This window comes from Penaeus monodon, chromosome 7, assembly GCF_015228065.2.
Source record: "Penaeus monodon isolate SGIC_2016 chromosome 7, NSTDA_Pmon_1, whole genome shotgun sequence".
In the NCBI taxonomy this organism is placed as follows: domain Eukaryota; kingdom Metazoa; phylum Arthropoda; class Malacostraca; order Decapoda; family Penaeidae; genus Penaeus; species Penaeus monodon.
The window spans coordinates 47,687,263-47,693,647 of record NC_051392.1 but is presented as its reverse complement, the minus strand read 5'-3'; positions in this window follow the sequence as shown (position 1 = coordinate 47,693,647).

The following is a 6,385-nucleotide window of genomic DNA, read 5'->3' as shown; positions in this document are numbered from 1 at the left end:
TATATATATATATATCTTCATTCCTATACCAAGCTCAATCTCAGTGCTAATTCTGACGTATCACAGACTTTGAAGATCATCATTTACTGTACACACTTCATTAATAAACGGGTCCCATGTCAGTGTGCCGCTCCTTATTATACCTTAGCAATAAGGCTAAAGATGAATCCTAGGATCTGTTGAAGGAGAAAAACTTCATCATTTTCGTCGATTTTTTCGTCAATTAAGAGAAAAAAATCAAAGTGAGAGACACATCTAATGTCATGATTTGTGGTACTACTCAGCATAGGTTTCCCGTTTTGTCAGTGTTCGTTATTATCCTGCACGACCAGAAACATGTTCCCTCAGTGTGTTGTGGTTCGTTGACTGCAAGATACAGATAGAAGAGAAACACACTCTTAACGAACTCAGAGGAACAATATAGGTCAGCGTTGACAGCGACAATTTGCATCTCATATTTGGCTTTGTGCCACGATGCCATGTGCAGGGGAGGGAGGGGGGAGGGCTGGTACGTTCTTGCGAGGAAAAAGTGATGAAGATCGATATATACCTATATATACGAATGAACAGATAGACATGCAGAACAAATGGATAGTGAGGTATTAAAAGAGGAAATGTTAAATAAAGGACGATATAAAGACGATGGTTGTGTGAACTTTTAACAGTCGCACCGACGATAGAGAAATCGTCCATAGGTGTCTGGCTTAGCATTGGCACTACTGGTAACATACAGGATCAAGGACAGAATATTTATGTTTACCGTCTTCGTTGATTTTACCTAATAAGCTCGAACCAATGACACCAAGGGTATGTACGTAGATAGGTAGCAACACCATAGGATAGGATTCATCATTTTCCATGTAGTCAGCTGCGTACACTGTAACAGCGGATGCTTGCTGGCACTAGTCAGGCGACAGGATGCGGTTTTAGTGTAATTCGATGCACTGTCTACTAACACAAAGAGTTCAACAGATGCAAAGAAAGAACGGGCCAGGTTACCTTGAAGGGAGTGAAGGGCCACTGTGGGATAGAAAGAGAGAGAAGAGGCAGAGAAATAAAAAGACGATTTCATAAACACGAATATGCGAAGATGCATTCCCACAGACATGAGCGAATGAACTGCAAGTGAAGGACTATGTTATTTTCGGGACAATTTTTCGGGATAGAACAAGCCGTGGTGCTGATACTGAGAGAAATTAATGTCGGAAATTCTTAACTGAATTCTGGAGTTATCAACTGACAGACAGTTTCACATGTTCACAGATACTGCTGATCCTCTCATGCTTGTGTTTACTGTTTTTTTTCTAATCACTCCTATCTCTTGTAATATATCAGGAGCTTTTAATGATTATCCACTATGACAGTTTGACCAGTGCTGTAGTCACAACATAATATTCTCCCGACTAGTTCTCATGAAGGAAATTTTTCCTTATCGTGCCAAGGCCTGAGACTATGTTCATCTGTAATTTTAAGTTTGACAGTGGATTCCAGGAGCACCATCACTTGCTTTTTGACATAGCAAAGGATATGATGTAGATATTGCCATATAAAATTCAAGAGATTACCAGAAACATTTTCAAAATGTCAAGAAGAATAACGAAACCTAGTATGCTGATTCATTGCACATCATCCTGTCTTTCCGATAGCAAGCATGCAGAGTAACGGGATCCTTCCAACAACTCCGTTCACGTAGCTCTTGTCAGTGTATATCACATCGGGACGAAATATTACACACTGTTTGTACCTAAGTCGAACAGCGCATGTATGATTATGACCCCGTGCAGAGCTCTCCCTTTTCTGTCAAGGACCGTGAAGGTCTCCAACTTTCTGCACCCAACTGTGTTTCCTTCATGTTTCATTACTTAAAGGAAGTAAAGAATAACATTAATATTCATCACAGAGGATGTGGGGGATCGTGTTAGAAAGGAATTATGCTGTTAGACTGATTTGGAATTCAGAGAAGTCAGTTTCTATGAGGAGAAATTGCTGACATCTCCTCCGTTTGGTAACACCAGGACAAGAGTGCAAATAATAGATACTCACAAACAAATGTAATGAAGATTGCCTTAACAATATACTAACGGAAAAGATAGAGACGAAGCTCCATGCACATGAGTATAGACAGACTGAAGGAAACTCACACGTAGATTAGGAATAGGCGGTTAAACAAAGATGAAGTCGAAATAAAGACACGAAACATTAAAACGCAAACTGACACAAACACACAAACACACACACACACACACACACACACACACACACACACACACACACACACACACATATATATATATATATATATATATATATATATATATATATATATATATATATATATATATATATATATATTCTTTTTATAAAAGGAAGATAAAAAGTGACATTCAAATACATCCATGAACATGTGAAATAGGAGCACTTTGTTAATCAACTCTCGGACACATGCAGTCAGCCTCAACAATGCCCACTGAAAGCATCTCGTTGAAATGAGCGGCTTGTTATGGCAGACGCAATAGGCATCCGGCTGCCGACGGACCGACTCCAAGCACGTTGTTTTATGGCTGGGTGCGCTAGTCTGATTCGCATTTCTCTTTTTCTTTTTATGTCAAACTGACTTTGTGTTGGTAGATGTGCATTATGGTATTTGTGTGTGAACATGCTCATATAAATTCATAAGTGTATGTGTGTGTATGTGCATATGTATGTTTACGTATTCATACATACACACACACACAGTGTGTGTGTGTGTGTGTGTATGAAAATGAAAAAGTAATAAATCCTTATGTCTTTTATGAAAGGTGGAACATGATGTGACATTTTCGAAACTAAACACACACACACATGCATACATATGTACAGCTATGTATGCTACTTTTCATTCTATCTATAACTGTCTATCTATCTATATACTTATCTCTATTTTTCTCTTCTTTGCTTCTCTCTTTTCTTTACGCATGTTCCTTTGTTGTTCATTTGCCTTAAACTAGTTTCCTCTCTGTAGCCATTGCGCTTATTAAGCAAATAAGAGCGATGGTGAGAGTGATTATGGCTGGCTTCGTAGCTAATTCTTCCTGATTAAAGCTGATCATTTCATTTGTATCGACTGTTCTGTTTTGTTGTATGAAGATGATGTGCACTCGTGTTATTGTGGGTTGTATCAAGAAGAGTGAAGTTACATGAAGGTTTGTCGGTGGGCATCAGCTAGTGCTTGCTGAACGTAAATGAACTAATATAAGAAAATCTTCTAGTAAGTTGGTAAGAACTCGCAAATCTCCTTGCGGCTGTGTAATCCTCGTATTTGTTGCGCGCTCGAAATAAATCTTCCGGGCATGCCGTATTCGGTTTTTCTTTTCATTGTTAATTATTCTTTTATATGCTTTGCCGCGTGTTGAACAACTGTCTCTGATAACGGTATACAATTTGCTGCAACGTACAGGCAAAACTTAGTAGTAAGTATGTATTTTTTCTGTGTCGTCACCATTAGGGTCTGGTGCTTGCTCCTGAGCCTAGTTTATGGGATTCATATACGGTTAAAAGACCCCAAGAACTACCTAAGCACGCAACGCAGCTGCATTTCATCTGCGACAACACTTACAGAAAATGGTGACTAAAGTGCCTTCCGCTGCTTGCATTCCACGACCCCAAATTTCCCTGCTCTGCCATCTCACAAAATTGTTTCCTGTAGTTTTCCTCATTGTGCTCTCCAGTTTTCAAGGGGCATTGTAAATGATTATACTATGATATTTCTGGAATACATCGCATTCGTACATGGATCGGGTAAAAGGAATACGAACACATTTTTGTACTCATACTCTAATCCTTTTTCTCGGTTTGTCTGTCTATTCATCTGACCTCTCTATATATCTACCTATCTGTCTACCCCTCTCTCTCTCTCTTCCTCACTCTTCCCTTTATAGCATATTTATATGATTATGCATAGGAAAGAACACGAGTGCATGGTCTGATGATGGACATGTAGGCAAGTGTGAATTGACGCTCTGTTCCGTAAAATGCCTTCGTAACAAGATAGCACTGTATGCACAATAGAGTCTGTTGAGAAGAATGTGTTTCCTTGCTTCTTCGTAGAACTTCTTACCTCGAACTAAAATACCATAAACATGGAATCTCTGTCAGGCCGTCCCTCAGTGCGGATGCGGCTCTCGGGGGAACCTGTGCTCTTTCATGCCGGTGGATTTTTTATCAGTTGGTTTGCTTTCACGCTTCTCTTGAAGGTTGGTTATTGTATTTCTAGTTTCATCTTTCTTTCTTTTAATAAAATACACGTAGAAATTGTTCTTTATTGTACATAGTTGTACGTAAATCTATTTTGAGTATATATAGTGCAAATAAAATATTTCTTTGTCATCAGTGTAACTTACAAAATCACTTAGCTTGGCTGCAGTTATAAATCAAGTAAGACCAACAGCGGACTCCTCTTTAGTCTTACGACACCTCCCGTGTCTCCTATCAATAAGGATGCTACCACATCCTGTTCGATCGTGTGATATACTGTAAATAACGTTTTCCCCGTAAAATAGTTAAAACATGCATTTATATGGTGAGTATTTTTACCATAGTACATTTAGCAGTATGGCAGTGTAGATACGGGTCTATGTTTTTTGTTCTCTGTCCGTATTATAGTCAAGGATAAGCTGTTCTGGACCTGGAAATGCATGGTGTATGTGTGTGAAGGTGTGGTGTTCTTTGCCGTTCACGTAAGTAGTCCAAAATTTCTTGGCGTTGATTCACGTCTCGTTGTTGCAGATATATTCTATGAGTACAACCTATTAGGAAAAGCTGTGTGTGTATATAACATTTGTGATAGTATGTTACAATTAAAATAACTTACATATGCATAGTATGTATAAAGTCTACCTATGTAGTCTACAAGATCATCTTTGAACAAGCAAAGCAAGCGATAGACATAATGTCAAGAAAACGTGAGCTGGATGAGCGCGAGAGCCTCCCGACTGCCGGCTGACTTTAACTTCAGCTTCGTTTTGCACTATTTCTGTGCGTGTCTTGACAATGTCGATGGGCACTCCCGACAGCGTATCCGGACGCCGTGGAAGCGGGACGCGTGGGAAAGACCGTGACGTCACCTGAGGATGTGGGATTGGTCTGTTCGCCAGTGACGTCACGAATATGTCCGTCCCATGGGCGCCTGACCGTGACGTCACGGAACGTTCGTCATCCAAGTCTGAGTCAAAGGGCGATGATGTCACAGGCTGGTCATCGGGTGTCACGACTATAGTCACAGCCGAAGCCTAGATAATAGGATTGTAAGCTTTTAAATCAGTTCTATTACATATACACAATTTTGACACTTCAAATGTAAAATTTACAATTTATGAGTACATAACAATTTACGTGAAATTACAATGGCCTGTTCTACAAACCACCCAGGTGACAAACTAACAAACATCAAAATGCAAAGCCGAAGCTACCGAGGGACCCAGTTCTGGCGGGCCTAACAAGACCTATTATCCTGCGACGCTTACACGCTGCAGAGGGTCTACCCCGGCGAAGACGCACGCCACAGGTAGGGGGAAGTCGAACACGAAGGGGCGCGGCTCGGGGTCACGGGGCTGGAAAGCGATGAGAGGCCGCGGCTGCAGCAGCGGCCGACAACCCTGCAATCTGGCGGCGGCGCTGTCGAAGAGGAAGTGGAAAGAACGTCACTCCTTCGAAATGCAATGGATGAAGTGGCATATCAATGGCCCCCTTGTGATTTATAAGAAGAACTGTAATTTGTATTGTAGGGCAAATATATTTGGACTATTAGGACATTAGAATAGCACACAGCTGTATTCATCTCTTATTAGGAGATCACTGCTACTCAGTGCTAGTTTTTTTTAACATGGTGTAAGAGAATGCCTAGTGTAAGGCTATATAACAAGCAAGAATGCGTATTGATTCACAAATAAAGGATCAGCATTACTAATCAGATCTTAAAATAAAGACAGGATATTACGAAAAGTTATTGATATTCTAGAAGGTGAATAGCAAACACGACAATCTCATTCTAGGAGCTACCTGCAGGTGGTCACCGTGATCGGCTGAGCGAATGGCGGCGTCTGCATTATGACGAACCAACTGCCCAAGATGTCACGTGACCAGCTCAGTTCAACCGTCCTTTCTTCTTTCTGGCAATCCACGCTGCCGGGATACATAATCGTGCATCAGATATAGTGATGGTAAAAACGGACATAGATGAGCAATATTAGCAACAATAGAATAGATGTTCCTATAATACTAAGGATCTCAGCTCCCAACTCTCGGGGCGCCCAACGCCTCGGTCATATTCAGGAGGTGAACTTGTCTCAGCTTGACATTCAACACCTCACCCGTAACACTTTCTCCGCAGCCCGACCCGACCATGAGC